The sequence below is a fragment of the Macaca fascicularis genome, chromosome 13, assembly GCF_037993035.2.
Source record: "Macaca fascicularis isolate 582-1 chromosome 13, T2T-MFA8v1.1".
Classification (NCBI taxonomy): Eukaryota; Metazoa; Chordata; class Mammalia; order Primates; family Cercopithecidae; genus Macaca; species Macaca fascicularis.
In genome coordinates, this window is record NC_088387.1 from 14,630,533 (window position 1) to 14,648,415 (window position 17,883).

General features: G+C 41.4%; 1 long non-coding RNA gene across 2 annotated transcripts in view; it reads right to left on the reverse strand.

The window, feature by feature from the left end:
- Positions 1–825: 825 nt before the first annotated feature.
- LOC135966770 (uncharacterized) overlaps positions 826–17,883 on the reverse strand; it is a 39,835-nt gene continuing 22,777 nt past the window's right edge. Inside the window, exons 2-4 of one of the 2 annotated variants that reach the window (XR_010580359.2) lie at positions 13,654–13,887; positions 11,915–11,996; positions 826–1,227 (exon numbers count right to left, since the gene is read on the reverse strand). This is a non-coding gene — a long non-coding RNA (uncharacterized lncRNA). Of the gene's footprint in view, positions 1,228–11,050; positions 11,997–13,653; positions 13,888–17,883 lie in introns of those variants that run through there. The other variant, XR_012422026.1, reaches the window with a different exon arrangement.

The window sequence follows — 17,883 nt, forward strand, 5'->3', positions numbered from 1 at the left end:
CTGTCACTTTAAGGATATTATAATAGCACAAAGCCACCAGCTTTACCATTAGAGAGATCTTCATTAAATTATCTTTGTTTTAATAAACGTTATCTGGAGGAAATACTGGTCTGGACACAATAATAAATGTCAAGTTTTCTAATATTTTCCAGTTTTAGACACAAATTGAAAGGATCATTTATAATGTCAAAAATATACTTTTTTCTAACTAATCTATCCTATGACTAAGACACTATTAGCAATTAAAGTAGAGAGAGCAAATCTAAATGTGGAGAGAAAAAGTAATTTCCACTTGTTTGAACAGATGAAAGCACGAATAAATTGAAAGCCTGAAATATTAGCTTGGGGGAATAAAATCACTCGGGGGAGCAAAAGCAGGACATACCAGCCTTTAACTCTACACTTCCCCCAAGAAAAAATTTATAGATAGCTATGTACAAACCAAAATAGCGCTGGGAGGGTTCAAGGGACCACTTAAGAAACTACAGCAACACAGTGAAGCCAAAAAAAAAAAAAAAAAAAAAAAGAAAAAAGAGAGAGAGAGAGAAAGAGTGAAAGAAAAAACAAAAAAACAAAAAAACAAAAATGAATAGCCATATAGAAAAAACAACTCCTGAAATCGGCATACCTGAGACAGCAGAAACATCTTTTCTGGCTAGGAACGAAAAAAGCAGAAAGGGACTATCAGTATCAGCCACAAGGTGGAACCACTATGGCCCTCAGTAACCCTCACTGGCATTTTTGCCCCGCAGTAAGCAACAGCCATTTCTGAGAGAAAACCCAGAGGAAAAGATGAAGATGTACCATCCCCTCCCACATCCCTTTTCCCCCACCAAAAATACCGTGACTGTTGTGCCAAACCAGGATCGGAACTACTACCTTTCTTAATCTGCATGTGTCACTGACATATGAGCAGCAACCATTTCAAAAGCTCCCACATAGAAATGCTCATACTAAATGTATTCTGTTACTGAAGAGTGTTTATGGATTTACATTCCATTTGTGGACTATCTCACTGGATCTTCTTTCCTGCAGTGAGAGGTGGTTTGGGTGCTGCTGAAGGTCATTGTCTCAATTGGTCTGGTGTTTGCAGAAGAGATGTCTGCAAAGTAGTAGAAGATCAAATCGGTGCCTGCCGAAGAAGGATGAAGTGCTGTAGAGCATGGTGGATTTTAATGCCAATTCCAACACCACTTATCATGTCAGATTATCAAGAACCCCTTAAACCTAAGTTGAAATGAAACTGATGTAAAATAAAAATACATCAAAAGTGAAGTTATTTGCATCTAAGAATATTGAAATATACATATTAAGTACTTCCATCTTGATAACCATCTTGTGTTTTCACTTATCAACATAAATGAATAAATACTAATTTCAAATATACCCAATACTATTTCTTTGTGAGTCATTAACAGATCTTAACAAAACCTTTAAAAATGAGAAAACTGTTACTTTTGTTTTCCAAGATGGTGGATTGAAGGCATTGTTAGCCTGCCTCTTGCACTTGGAAAGACAAAATGGTGTGTAGAGATTCACACTGAACTTTCTTTCAAGAAGCAACACAGGAACTTAACAGGAAAATTGAAATAAGCCACAGACCATTTGAAAGAAGCAGCAGGATGCAGCTTACACCATAAGCTAGGCAGAAAATTTTGAGTTTCCAGGGTGTGAGATGGGGATAAACTGACTGTAAGATATACACTTCCATTGGGAAACCTATCAATCTAGGCCATGGGGGAAGGCCTTAATCGTACTCAGGGCTGGAGTTGATTCAGTGAAGAGTGATGAGTATATGAGGAGTGGCATTGGGATGTGCTTTGAGTCTCCAGCACGTTCCCAGTTTCTGGCAGGATGGAGGGAAGCCATTTCTGATTCTACCTCAGAGAGGACCTCCCAGAAGTCTGCCAGCTAACTCAAATGGTGGTCACAGGTTGAGAGAACCTCCCAACTGAAATGTTTGATATAATTTTCTGTGGGGACAAACTCCCCAGGCCAGAACTGAGAGGCGAGTGGGACGTGTGATGCAGCAGCAAGCACGGGAGCTGGATGCCCCTGCTCTGCAGGTGGATCAGGAGGGGTTTGGCCTGAAGGTTGCAGTTACTGTCTCAATAGGAGAGGCTTATGGTACGGGTCAGTTTTGAGCTCTGAGTTTAGACTTCTTGAAACTTAGCTAACTACTCCCAGTGGAACACTGTGGGTGTGAGACCTGCCTCGCCAAGGGTGTGGGAGCTGGATGGGGCTTACTGCCAAGCTACTCCCCATTCTTCATATGGACTCTCCTTGCACAGAGGCAGAGGCAGCTTCACTTCTCTCTGGAAAATTACCCCAGTGGCCTAAGAACTGCCTTCCAATTCCCACTGGAGCCACTGCTTGTCCCACACATAGAGAGCCAGAGCATCACTTTACCTGACCTAGTTCCCACCTGGTTTTGCTCAACCACCTACCCTGGTAGATTAACACAAATAACAGAAGAAACTTTTAGAAGCCCTTTGGCTCTACCCGTTCCCTGAGACACCAGAGTACCTCCCATGGGTAACATAAGGCAAGTCCAAATCTCACCACTACCACCACAGCTGGCGGTCTTTTGCAAGCACCACCTCCTGGCTGAAGGCCAACTGACACAGTCCATTAGAGCATCTTGAATTCAGAACATTCAATGTCATGACAGGCCGGGGAGCCTCCTCTGCCCTAATTTGGCTCTCTATCACACATTCTCACACACACACACACACACACACATCACACACACACATCAACCTACTGGCAAACCGAGGTAAAAGCACACACACACACACACACCTGCTCAATTCAGGCCATTATCCCTGATGAACATCAATGCAAAAATTCTCAATAAAATACTGGCAAACCGAATCCAGCAGCACATCAAAAACCTTATCCACCACGATCAAGTGGGCTGCATCTTTGGGGTGAAAGGCTGATTCAACATACACAAATCAATAAATGTAATTGATCACATAAACAGAACCAAAGGCAAACACCAGACAATTATTTTGATACACGCAAAAATGCCTCTGATAAAATTCAACATCCCTTCCTGTTAAAAACTCTCAATAAACTACGTATTGATGGAACATACCTTAAAATAATAAGAGCTATTTCATACAGCCAATATCATAAAGAATAGGCAAAAGCTGGAAGCATTCCATTTGAAAACCGGTACAAGACAAGGAAGCCCTTTGTAACCACTTCTATTCAACATAGTATTGGAAGTTCTCGCCAGGGCAATCAGGCAATAGAAAGAAATAAAGGGTATTCCAATAGGAAGAGAGAAAGTCAACTTGTCTCTGTTTGCAGATGACATGACTTCCTATTTAGAAAACCCCATCATCTCAACTGAAAAACTTCTTGAACTGATAAGCAACTTCACCAAGGTCTCAAGATACAAAATCATTGTGCAAAAATCACAAGCATTCCATTACACCAACAATAGTCAAGCAGAGAGCCAAATCAAGAATGAACTCCCATTCACAATTGCTACAAAGAGAGTAAAATACCTAGGAATACAACTAGGAGTACAACGGATGTGAAGGACCTCTTCAAGGACAACGGCAAACCACTGCTCAAGGTAATAAGAGAGGATACAGACGAATGGAAAAACATTCCATCCTCATGAATAGGAAGAATCAACATTGTGAAAATGGCCATACTGCCCAAACATTATAGATTCAATGCTATACCCATCAAAATACCGTTGACATTTTTCACAGAATTAGAAAGAACTATTTGAAATGTCATATGGAATCAAAGAATACCCCATATAGCCAAGACAATCATAAACAAAAATAACAAAGCTGGAGGCATTACGCTAACTTCAAACTGTACTAGAAGGCTATGGTACCAAAACAGCAGGCTACTGCTGCCAAAACAGACATATAGACCAATGGAGCAGAGCAAAGACCTCAGAAATAACACCACACATCTATGACCACCTGATCTTTGACAAACCTGACAAAAACAAGCAAGGGAGAAAGGATCTCCTATTCAGTAAATGATGTTGGGAAAACTAGCTTGCCATATACAGAAAACCAAAACTTGACCCCTTCCTTACACCTTATACAATAATTAACTCAAGCTGGATTAAAGATTTAAATGTAAAATCCAAAACCATAAAAACCCTAGAAGAAAACCTAGGCAATATCATTCAGGACACAGGCAAGGACAAAGATTTCATGACAAAAATGTCAAAAGCAATTGCAACAAAAGCCAAAATTGACAAATCGGATCTAATTAAACTAAAGACCTTCTGCACAGCAAAGAAACTATCATCAGCATGAGCAATTAACCTACAGGATGGGAGAAAGTTATTGCAATCTACCCATCTGACAAAGGTCTAATAACAAAAATTGACAAGGAACTTAAACATATTTACAAGCAAAAAAAACAAACAACCCCATCAAAAGTGAGCAAAGGATATGAACAGAAACTTATCAAAAGAAGACATTTATCTAACCAACAAATATATTTTTAAAAGCTCAACAATACTGATCATCAGAGAAGTGAAAATCAAAACTACAATGAGATACCATCTCACACCCATCAGAATGGTGATTATTAAAAAGTTAAGAAACAATAGATGCTGGTGAGGCTGAGAAGAAAGAGGAACGCTTTTACACTGTTGGGGAAACTGTAAATTAGTTCAACCATTGTGGAAGACAGTATGGTGATTCCTCAAGGATCTAGAACCAGAAACACCATTTGACCCAGTAATCCCATTAGTGGCTATATACCCAAAGGAATATAAATCATTCCACTCTAAAGACACATGCACATGTAAGTTTATTGCAGCACTATATACAATACCAAAGACATGAAACCAACCCAAATGCGCTTCAGTGCTAGACTGGATAAAGAAAACGTGGTACCTATACACCATAAAATACTATGCAGTCATAAAAAGGAATGAGATCATGTCTTTTGCAGGCACATGGATGAAGCCATCATACTGAGCAAACTAACACAGTAACAAAAAAATCAAACACCGCATGTTCTCACTAATAAGTGAAAGTTGAACATTGAGAAAACAAGGACACAGTGAGGGGAACAACACACAACACGGCCCGCTGAGGACTGGGGATGAGGGAAGAGAACTTAGAGGATGAGTCAATAGGTGCAACAAACCATCATGGCAAAGGATACCTACATAACAAACCTGTATGTTCTGCACATGTATCCCGCATTTTTTAAATTTAAAAACAGGAAATACTTATGGACATACATACACACATACACACACACACACATTCTTCCCAGATCTTCATTCCTGGTAACCTGGAGAAACACCAGAATTCTGTCCCTCTGAAAATGCAGGACAGGTCTACCTTCATCAGCATAAAATTTTGGACCAAATGTGGTAACTGCAGGTCCACCCCACAATGAGAAACTGAAAATTGAGGCAGTATTTCAGATCCTAAAAAACTGATGAAGCAATTCGTGACACATTTGGGTTGTTTTTGCCTTTTCCTACTATGAAGAGTGCTAGTAGGAAGAAGGAAGAACGGTGTACAAATATCTGTTTGATTCTCTGCTTTCAGAATCCTTTGCTTGTTTGTGTGTTTGTTTGTTCTTTCTTGAGACAGGACATCACTCCAGTCAGCCAGGCTTTTCCAGTCTGTAATTTTTGTTGTTTCCTTTTGTCAAGTTTTAGAAGATTTTATTTAATTTCTATTGAATTTTAAGGCATTTTTAGATATGTATTAAAACATTATCTCACATGCTGTGTGTTACATTTCATTTATTTTCATCGTCACTTTTTTATTTTATTATTTTATTTTATTATAGTTTATATTCTAGGGAATATATGCACAAAGTGCAGGTTTGTTACATATGTATACATGTGCCATGTTGGTGTGCTGCACCCATTAACTCGTCATATATATTAGGTGTATCTCCTAATGCTATCCTTCCCTCCTCCCCCCACCCCACAACAGGCCCTGGTGTGTGATATTCCCCTTCCTGTGTCCAGGTGTTCTCATTGTTCAATTCCCATCCATGAGTGAGAACATGTGGTGTTTGGTTTTCTGTTCTTGCAGTAGTTTGCTGAGAATGATGGTTTTCAGCTGCATCCATGTCCCTACAAAGGACATGAACTCATCCTCTTTTATGGCTGCATAGTATTCCATGGTGTATATGTGCCCACATTTTCTTAATCCAGTCTATCATTGATGAACATTTGGGTTGGTTCCAAGTCTTTACTGTTGTGAATAGTGACGCAATAAACATATGTGTGCATGTGTCTTTATAGCAGCATGATTTATAATCCTTTGGGGATATAGCCAGTAATGGGATGTCTGGGTCAAATGGTATTTCTAGTTCTAGATCCTTAAGGAATTGCCATGCTGTTTTCCACAATGGTTGAACTAGTTGACAGTTCCACCAACAGTGTAAAAGTGTTCCTATTTCTCCACATCCTCTCCAGCACCTGTTGTTTCCTGACTTTTTAATGATCACCATTCTAAAGGGTGTGAGACGGTATCCCATTGTGGTCTTGATTTGCATTTCTTTGATGGCTAGTGATGATGAGCATTTTTTCGTGTGTCTGTTGACTGCATAAATGTCTTCTTTTGAGAAGTGTCTGTTCATATCCTTTGCCCACTTTTTGATGGGATTGTTTTTGTTTTTGTTTTTTTCTTGTAAATTTCTTTGAGTTCTTTGTAGGTTCCGGATATTAGCCCTTTGTCAGATGAGTAGATTGCAAAATTTTTCTCCCATTCTGTAGGTTGCCTGTTTATTCTGATGGTAGTTTCTTCTGCTGTGCAGAAGCTCTTTAGTTTAATTAGATCCCATTTGTCAATTTTGGCTTTTGTTGCCATTGCTTTTGTTATTTTAGACATGAAGTCCTTGCCCACGCTTGTGTCCTGAATGGTATCGCCTAGGTTTTCTTCTAGGGTTTTTATGGTTTTAGGTCTAACATTTAAGTCTCTAATCCATCTTGAATTAATTTTTGTATAAGGTGTAAGGAAAGGATACAGTTTCAGCTTTCTACTTATGGCTAGCCAGTTTTCCCAGCAGTATTTATTAAATAGGGAATCCTTTCTCCATTTCTTGTTTTTGTCAGGTTTGTCAAAGATCAGATAGTTGTAGAAGTATGGTATTATTTCTGAGGGCTCTGTTCTGTTCCGTTGGTCTATAGCTCTGTTTTGGTACCAGTACCATGCTGTTTTGGTTACCATAGCCTTGTAGTATAGTTTGAAGTCAGGTAGTGTGATGACTCCAGCTTTGTTCTTTTGACTTAGGATTGTCTTGGCAATGCGGGCTCTTTTTTGGTTCCATATGAACTTTAAAGTAGTTTTTTCCAATTCTGTGAAGAAAGTCACTGGTAGCTTAATGGGGATGGCATTGAATCTATAAATTACCTTGCACAGTATGGCCACTTTCACTATATTGATTCTTCCTATCCATGAGCATGGCATGTATGGAATGTTCTCCCATTTGTTTCTGTCCTCTTTTATTTCATTGAGCAGTGGTTTGTAGTTCTCCTTGAAGAGGTCCTTCACATCCCTTGTAAGTTGGATTCCTAGATATTTTATTCTCTTTGAAGCAATTGTGAATGGGAGTTCACTTACGATTTGGTTCTCTGTTTGTCTGTCATTGGTGTATAAGAATGCTTGTGATTTTTGCAAATTGATTTTGTATCCTGAGACTTTGCTGAAGTTGCTTATCAGCTTAAGGAGATTTTGGGCTGAGAGGATGAGGTTTTCTAAATATACAATCATGTCATCTGCAAACAGGGACAATTTGACTTCCTCTTTTCCTAATTGAATACCCTTTATTTCTTTCTCTTGCCTGGTTTCCCTGGCCGGAAGTTCAACACTATGTTGAATAGGAGTGGTGAAAGAGGGCATCCCTGTCTTGTGCTAGCTTTCAAGGGGAATGCTTCCAGTTTTTGCCTATTCAATATGATATAGGCTGTGGGTTTGTCATAAATAGCTCTTATTATTTTGAGATAGGTTCCATCAATTCTGGATTTATTAAGTTTTTAACATGAAGAGCCGTTGAATTTTGTCAAAGGCCTTTTCTGCATCTATTGAGATAATCATGTGGTTTTTGTCTTTGGTTCTGTTTATATGCTGGATTACGTTTATTGATTTGTGTATGTTCAACCAGTCTTGCATCCCAGGGATGAAGCCCACTTGATCATGGTGGATAAGCTTTTTGAAGTGCTGTGGATTTGGTTTACCAGTATTTTATTGAGGATTTTTGCATGGATGTTCATCAGGGATATTGGTCTAAAATTCTCTCTTTTTTTTGTTGTGTCTCTGCCAGGCTTCGGTATCAGGATGATGTTGGTCTTATAAAATGAGTTAGGGAGGATTCCCTCTTTTTCTATTGATTAGAATACTTTCAGAAGAAATGGTACCAGCTCCTCCTTGTACCTCTGGTAGAATTCGGCTATGAATCTTTCTGGTCCTGGACTTTTTTGGTTAGTAGGCTATTAATTATTGCCTCAATTTCAGAGCCTGTTATTGGTCTCTTCAGGGATTCAACTTCTTCCTGGTTTAGTCTTGGGAGAATGTATGTGTCCAGGAATTTATCCATTTACTCTAGGTTTTCTAGCTTATTTATGTAGAGGTGTTTTTAGTATTCTCTGATGGTACTTTGTATTTCTGTGGGGTCAGTGGTGATATCCCCTTTATCATTTTTTATTGCATCTATTTGATTCTTCTCTCTTTTCTTCTTTATTAGTCTTGCTAGCTGTCTATCAATTTTGTTAATCTTTTCAAAAAACCAGCTTCTGGATTCATTGACTTTTTGGAGGGTTTTTTGTGTCTCTGTCTCCTTCAGTTCTGCTCTGATCTTAGTTATTTCTTACCTTCTGCTAGCTTTTGAATGTGTTTGCTCTTGCTTCTCTAGTTCTTTTAGTTGTGATATTAGGATGTCAATTTTAGATCTTTCCTGCTTTCTCTTGTGGGCATTTATTGGTATAAATTTTGCTCTACACACTGCTTTAAATGTGTCCAGAGATTCTGGTATGATGTATCTTTGTTCTCATTGGTTTCAAAGAACATCTTTATTTCCACCTTCATTTCGTTATGTAACCAGTAGTCATTCAGGAGCAGGTTGTTTAGTTTCCATTTAGTTGAGCAGTTTTGATTGAGTTTCTTAATCCTGAGTTCTTGTTTGATTGCACTGTGGTCTGAGAGACAGTTTGTTACAGTTTCTGTTCTTTTATATTTCCTGAGGAGTGCTTTACTTCCAACTATGTGGTCAATTTTGGAATAAGTGCGATGTGGTGTTGAGAAGAATGTATATTCTGTTGGTTTGGAGTGGAGAGTTCTGTAGATGTCTATTAGGTCTGCTTGGTGCAGAGTTGGGTTCAATTTCTGTATATCCTTAACTTTCTGTCTCGTTGATCTGTCTAATGTTGACAGTGGGGTATTAAAGTCTCCCATTATCATTGTGTGGGAGTCTAAGTCTCTTTGTAAGTCTCTAAGGACTTGCTTTATGAATCTGGGTGCTCCTGAATTGGGTGCATATATATTTAGGATAGTTAGCTCTTCTTGTTGAATTGATCCCTTTACGATTGTGTAATGGCCTTCTTTGTCTCTTTTGATCTTTCTTGGTTTAAACTCTGTTTTATCAGCGACTAGGATTGCACCCCCTGCCATTTTTTGTTTTCCATTTGCTTGGTAGATCTTCCTCCATCCCTTTATTTTGAGCCTATGTGTGTCTCTGCACGTGAGATGGGTCTCCTGAATACAGCAAACTGATGGGTCTTGTCACCACCAGGCCTGCCCTACAAGAGCTCCTGACTCTTTATCCAACTTGCCAGTCTGTGTCTTTTAATTGGAACATTTATCCCATTTACATTTAGGTTAATATTGTTACACGTGAACTTGATCCTGTCATTATGATGTTGGCTGGTTATTTTGCTCATTAGATGATGCAGTTTCTTCCTAGCATCGATGGTCTTTACATTTTGGCATGTTTTTGCAGTGGCTGGTACCGGTTGTTCATTTCCATGTTTAGTGCTTCCTTCAGGAGCTCTTGTAGGGCAGGCCTGGTGGTGACAAAATCTCTCTGCCTTTGCTTGTCTGTAAGGATTTTACTTCTCCCTCACTTATGAAACTTAATTTGGTTGGATGTGAAATTCTGGGTTGAAAATTCTTTTCTTTAAGAATGTTGAATATTGCCCCACCCCTCCCTTCTGGCTTGTAGAGTTTCTGCCGAGAGATCCACTGTTAGTCTAATGGGCTTCCCTTTGTGGGTAACCCGACCTTTCTTTCTGGCTGCCCTTAACATTTTTTCCTTCATTTCAACTTTGGTGAATCTGACAATTATGTGTCTTGGAGTTGCTCTTCTAGAGGAGTATATTTGTGGCGTTCTCTGTATTTCCTGAATTTGAATGTCAGCCTGCCTTGCTAGATTGGGAGAGTTCTCCTGGATGATATCCTGCAGAATGTTTTCCAACTTGGTTCCATTCTCCCCCTCACTTTCAGGTTCACAAATCAGACGTAGATTTTGCCTTTTCCCATATTCCCATATTTCTTGGAGGCTTTGTTCATTTCTTTTTACTCTTTTTTCTCTAAACTTCTCTTCTCACTTCATTTTATTCATTTGGTCTTCAATCACTGACGCCCTTTCTTCCAGTTGACCGAGTCGGTTACTGAAGCTTGCACATTTGTCATGTAGTTCGCATGTCATGGTTTTCAGCTCTCTCAGGTCATTTAAGGACTTCTTTACATTGGTTATTCTAGTTAGCCATTCAGGAAATCTTTTTTCAAGGTTTTTAGCTTCTTTGCTATGGGTTCGAACTTCCTCCTTTAGCTCGGAGAAGTTTGATCGTCTGAAGCCTTCTTCTCTCAACTCGTCAAAGTCATTGTCTGTTCAGCTTTGTTCCATTGCTGGAGAGGAGCTGCATTCCTTTGGAGGGGGAGTGGTGCTCAGATTTTTAGAATTTTCAGTTTTTCTGCACTTCTTTTTCCCCATCTTTGTGGTTTTATCTACCTTTGGTCTTTGATGATGTTGATGTACAGATGGGGTTTTGGTGTGGATGTCCTTTCTGTGTGTTTGTTAGCTTTCTTTCTAATAGTCATGACCCTCAACTGCAGGTCTGTTGGAGTTTGCTCAAGGTCCACTTCAGACCCTGTTTGCCTGGGTGGCAGCAGCGGAGGCTGCAGAAGAGTGAATATTGTTGAACAGCAAATGTTTCTGCCTGATTAATCCTCTGGAAGCTTCGTCTCAGATGGGTACCCGGTTGTGTGAGGTGTGAGGTGTCAATCTGACCCTAGTGGGGGTGTCTCCCAGTTAGGCTACTCCAGGGTCAGGGACCCACTTGAGCAGGCAGTCTGTCTGTTCTCAGATCTCAAACTCCATGCTGGGAGAACCACTACTCTCTTCAAAGCTGTCAGACAGGGACATTTAAATCTGCAGAGGTTTCTGCTGCCTTTTGTTTGGCTATGCCCTCTCCCCAGAGGTGGAGTCTACAGAGGCAGGCAGGCCTCTTTGAGCTGTGGTGGGCTCCACCCAGTTCGAGCTTCCCCACCACTTTGTTTACCTACTCAAGCCTCAGCAATGGCGAGCGCCCCTCCCCCAGCCTTGCAGCCTCCTTGCAGTTAGATCTTGGACTACTGTGCTAGCAATGAGGGAGGCTCTGTGGGTGTGGGACTCTCCAAGCCAGATGTGGGATATAATCTCCTAGTGTGACGTTAGCTGAGACCCTTGATAAAGGACAGTGTTAGGGTGAGAGTAACCCAATTTTCCAGGTGCTATGTATCACGGTTTCCCTTGGCTAGGAAAGAGAATTCCCTTCCCCCTTGCACTTCCTGGGTGGGGTGATGGCTCGCCCTGCTTCGGTTGTTGCTCTGTGTGCTGCATTCACTGTCCTGCCCACACTGTCCAACAAGCCCCAGTGAGATGAACCCGGTACCTCAGTTGGAAATGCAGAAATCACCTGTCTCCTGTGTTGCTCACGCTGGGAGCTGGAGGCTGGATCGGTTCCTATTCGGCCATCTTGGAACTGCCTCTCATCGCTCCTTTAATGAACAAAAGGTTTTAGCTTAGATATCTTCCTGTTTGTCAAGTTTTTCTGATTTTGACTTTTCAAAATATGCTGTCATATACAAGAAACCCTTGGATATAAAATTCCATGAATATTTCTCTTTTCTTGCACTCATAACTTCGGCGGATGTCATCAATTAATCTCTGGGTTATAGCATGTTTTCTTGAAAGTGTTCTGCAGTCTATTTTGGGCATTGAGAATTTCATCAAACTTAAGTGAATATTTCTACAAATTGAAGGCATAGTCCCTTTTGATGTTTTATTATTTGCATATATTGCTTCCACAAGACCATTTCATGCAAAGACTTGTCTTGTCCCCACAGCCAGATCATTGCAACATGATATAGAATCAATCGGTCAAAAATGGGAAGGTTATCTCTGGAATGTCAATTTGACTCCATTCATCTCTCCATTTTAATTAAGACAGAATATGCTGTGTTAATTACATAACATCACTGCACATTCTCAAATCAGAAAGTGTAGTCCCAACTTCTTGTTGTTCTATCACGGAAAGAATGATCTTATCTCCCAGATGCACACGCTTGGAAGTACTTCTCAACACACACACACACACTCACATCTAGACACAAAGATACAAATACACACACAGACACAAACTGTTTAATATGTACACAATTGTTAACTGGCATTGTTTTACATGAAGTAAGGCAAATGTGTAGCCACTGTCTTAACCCAGTTCCACTCCTATCATATTTGCCCATAACACTGATTAGTAAATCTGATTCAGCTGTTCTATAATCACAATTTAAGCTGTGTCCATTAAATTCCCTGAGGAATGCAAAAGGATACAACCTAAGACACAAAACTTAATTGACTGCTGACATTTCATTGGTAAATTGGGTAATTGATGGGTAAATGTAGTGGAACCGGTGGGTGGGCATTAGTTATATAAGGGGTGAAGCAGCAAGGTACTTCATTATTAAAAGGTGTTTGAAAGAAATTGAAACACAGGAGTGTGTGTATTCAGCTGAAATAAAATTTAAAAACCCAGAAATAAATCTCACTTGGGGTGTAAAAAAATGGCATTAGGGGAGATTCTGGGTCAATCGTCCAACTGTGCAAACTGGATCTTGGAAGCAGGATCCCTTTCCTGCAATGAGACTTGTTTATTGGTGGTGGTGTTTCAGTGGAAACGATTTTGGGGAATGGCCCCTTCCTTTTGTGTATCTGCTGATTAGATTTCATGGCTGATTAGATTTCATGGGAAATCTGGGGTTTTAAACTCTATTTAAATGTTAACACAATTCATTCAAATGGCAAAAAATCAACAGGTTCTTTGATGTGGAATCATCACAGATCCATTTCTTCTTAGGTACAGTTATTAAAGTTGATCAACCAGAGTGAAACAATTGTGGAGAATGGCCCCTTCCTTTAGTGTATTTGCTGATTAGATTTAATGGTACATTTATAATTAGGTATAGTGATCAAAGTTGACCTACCCAAGAGTAGAGATGTCCAGGACAGAACTCAGGACTCTGTAGAATCACAGAATCTTGGGCGCAACACTGTTCAAGCACATAAATATGCTCATTCAGAGTGTTTCGGTGTGACGTGTGTGTGAATTGCGGTGTAATGAGCATGACACGCAGACAGGTTATCAAGTGGACTCACCTCAAAATCAGCTATGGGCATTACAGAACACCGAGGCCAAGTTCCCGGATCCAGAGGAAAGAAACTCCAGCATTCTGTGTAAAGCCACGGCATCTGGATTTCTCATGCTTCTGGGGATCATGCTCCTGAAAATAGTGACTCCTTCCTCCTTGTGGAGCATCTTTCTCAGCAGCGCTCATTTCTTCTTCCAGGACTCTGTCCAACAGAAAGGGGAAGCCTTCTGATAGAGCACACCTGACCCATGAAAAGAAAAGGGAAAGAAAGGAGGCCAAAGGTCACACTCTCCTCATTCCACCATCCTCCCTAAAATCATCCTGATTTCATGGGCCCTGAGACCAGGGATGCTTCTGTACACCTCGAGGCCTTGGCGCCTGGCCTAAATTCTATTCTCTTTCTCATTATCTGAAAAATTTTAAGAAAATCCCTAGAGCCAGGATCTTTATTCCTAGTAAGCCAAAAGTCCCAAAGAAACACCCAAATTCTGTCCCTCTTAGTTTGGGAAACAAGTCTACCTTCATCAGCATGACATTTTCCACCAAATGTGGTAACTGCAAGTCCACCACACAATGCTTAACTGGAATTGGAAGCAACATCTCAGACGATGAAAAATACATACAAGAAACCCTAAGACAAATGGTTTATTTTTCCCTTTCTTACTAAAACAACTGCCAGTATTAACAATGGTATGCAAATCTCTTTTAGACGCCCTGCTTTTAAATCTCTATGTTTCTTCCTGAGACAGGGACTCACTCCCATCACCCAGGCATTTACAGTGTTTAATTCTGGTTATATGCTATTCTCAAATTTACAACTATTTATTTCATCTCTCTCAAATGTTGATCCATTATCACATACGTATTAAAATATTATCTCCCATGCTGTGTGATATGTTATTTTTATATTCATCCTTTCTTAAATGAACCAAATGTTTTAGTTGGATTAGATTGTGATTAGTTAAGTTTTCTGATTTCATGATTTCTTAAATTGTGGTCATACGACCTCAATCACTGGAAATAGAATGTCATGAGTATTTCTCTTTCCTTGCAATCATAAATACAGGGAATGTCATCAATTGGTATGTCGGTGATTGCATGATTTCCTGAAAGTCTTTCACAGTCTAATTTGGGCACTGAGTATTTCGTCTAAGTTCAGTGCATGTTTCCAACACTTGATGCTTTATGATTTGGGTATATAGCTTCCACAAGAACATTTCCTGCAAAGACATATCTTGGTTCCCACTGGTAAGTCATTTCACTCGAACACAGAATCAATAGGCTGAACATGGAAAGGTTATCGCTAGAATACTTATTAGACTGCACAGATCTCTTCTTTGATATTAAGGAAACAAATACACTGTGTTATTAACTGTACTTCATTGATGATTCTCAAGTCAGAAAGTACAGGTCTGACTTCCTGTCCTTCAATGCCTGAAAGGATGATCGTATCGGCCAAAAGCACATAGTTAGAAGCACATTGCAGCTTAAACACACACACACCCAGACATATAAACAAACACAAAGAAACACTCACATGGGCATAATTCCGCACGCCCACAAGCTCACGCAAGCAAACACATACACACAAACACACACATTGTTTCGTGAGGACAGAATTATTCCCTAGCACTGTTTTAAGTAAACTAACGGATTCCCCAGGAGTTTTAAGTGAACTCCCTGGGGAATAAAAGAGGACACACCCTATGACTCATTCTTTAACTGAGTGCTGATATTGGATTGGTGGACCGCGTACCTGATGGGTGGGTGGGGTGTTCGCGGTAGGCGGGGGTTAGTTATATAGGGGCTGATGCAGTCAAATGGCGCGTCATTTGAAGACTCTTTCGGAAGAGATAGCGTCTTTCTGCAACGTGCGGTCCCAGCAGAAAAAGCTTGTGATCCTTGCTCCTGGCGACATGGATACCGATTCACTCCACTTGGGAGGTGAGTGGCAGTTCAATCACTTTTCAAAACTCACATCTTCTCGGCCAGATGCAGCTTTTGCTGAAATCCAGCGGACTTCTCTACCTGAGAAGTCACCACTGTCATCTGAGACCCATGTCAACCTCTGTGATGGTTTGGCTCCTGTGGCAAGACAGCCTGCCCCCGGAAAGAAGCTTCCTCTCAGTAGCAGGAGACCTGTTGCGGTGGGGGCTGGGCTCCAGAATATGGGAAATACTTGCTACGTGAATGCTTCCCTGCAGTGCCTGACATACACACCACCCCTTGCCAACTACATGCTGTCCCGGGAGCACTCTCAACTTTGTCATCGTCACAAGTGCTGCATGCTGTGTACGATGGAAGCTCACATCACACGGGCCCTCCACTGTCCTGGCCACATCATCCAGCCCTCACAGGCATTGGCTACTGGCTTCCATCGAGGCAAGCAGGAAGATGCCCATGAATTTCTGATGTTCATTGTGGATGCCATGAAAAAGGCATGTCTTCCCGGGCACAAGCAAGTAGATCATGACTCTGAGGACACCACCCTCATCCACCAGATATTTGGAGGCTGCTGGAGATCTCAAATCAAGTGTCTCCACTGCCAGGGCGTTTCGGACACCTTTGACCCTTACCTGGACATCGCCCTGGATATCCAGGCAGTTCAGGGTGTGAAGCAAGCTTTGGAACAGGTGGTGAAGCCCGAAGAACTCAATGGAGAGAATGCCTATCATTGTGGTCTTTGTCTCCAGAAGGCGCCTGCCTCCAAGACATTCACTCTACACACTTCTGCCAAGGTCCTCATCCTTTTATTGAAGAGATTCTGCAATGTCACAGGCAACAAACTTGCCAAGAATGTGCAATACCCTGAGTGCCTTGACATGCAGCCATACATGTCTCAGCAGAACACAGGACCTCTTGTCTATGTCCTCTATGCTGTGCTGGTCCACGCTGGGTGGTGTTGTCACAACGGACATCACCTCTCTTATGTCAAAGCTCCAGGAAGCCAGTGGAATAAAATGGATGACGCCGAGGTCACTGCCTGTAGCATCGCTTCTGTCCTGAGTCAACAGGCCTATGTCCTCTTTTACATCCAGAAGAGTGAACTGGAAAGATGCAGTGAGAGTGTGTCAATAGGCAGGGAACCAGGAGCCCTTGGCGCTGAACAAAGACAGGCGAGCAACGCAAGGAGAGCTCCAGAGAGAACCCTGCCTCCAGGTACCTGACTTGGAGGAGCACTTGGTGGAAAGAGCCACTCAGGAAAGCACCTTAGACCACTGGAAGTTCCTCCAAGACCAAAACAAAACCAAGCCTGACTTCAACGTCAGAAAAGTCGAATGTACCCTGCCTCCCAACGTGCTTGTGATTCATCCATCAAAATACAAGAGTGGGATGAACAACTGTCATCCTGAACAGCAAAGCTCCCTGCTGAACCTCTCTTCAAGGAACCTGACATCTCAGGAGTCCATGAACACTGACACACTCACTTCTCTGCAAGGGAGGACCAGGAGATCCAAAGGGAGGAACAAACACAGCAAGAGGGCTCTGTTTGTGTGCCAGTGATCTCAGGAAAAGTCTCCACCCAAACGCAGGAGTGCATGCGCACACACACTGACACACACACACGTACACGTACACACACACACACCCACGAGGGGGTTCGTGCGCGCACACACACACACCATCACATCACATACACAGTCAATCCGACATAAAGTAATGAGGAGCCCAGGTTTCTGTCTACACAAGAGGGACAACTGGATAGTGATGGCTGCGTTTCAGGATGAGCCCAGACATGGGAAACATCGAGTTTTGCAGTCGTCAGTCTTCTGAACCTGTGGAGGCAGTGTCTGTGTGTTTGTGTTCATGGTAGATGACATTCAGTGTGAATTTCTGAATAGGACATATTGCAGTGTAGGGTTGCGCGTGAGGTTATTGCAGGGGACGGGGTTGACTATTTTCTCTTGGGGTGTGTTTCATTCGTCAGTTGTTGGTGAGCACCAGAAGTTGAAATTTTGCGAACGTGGGACTTCTGTGGATCCTTCTTGCTACCTTGAGTAGTGGAAACTGGGACGCATTTGAAGAGAGGAAGGATGTTCTTCTTTTGAACCTGCCTCGCCGTTTTTACATTGCTTGTTGAATGGACCTCAGGCGCCCTAGGACTTGTGCCGTTGGTGGAACCCACAGAATGCTGGAGACAGACAGACAGACACACTTGCCTATTGAATGCTGCCCATTTCCAATGAATTGAAGCAGAAAATCATCCCACTGGTATGTGAGTCATTTGGAAGTAAAT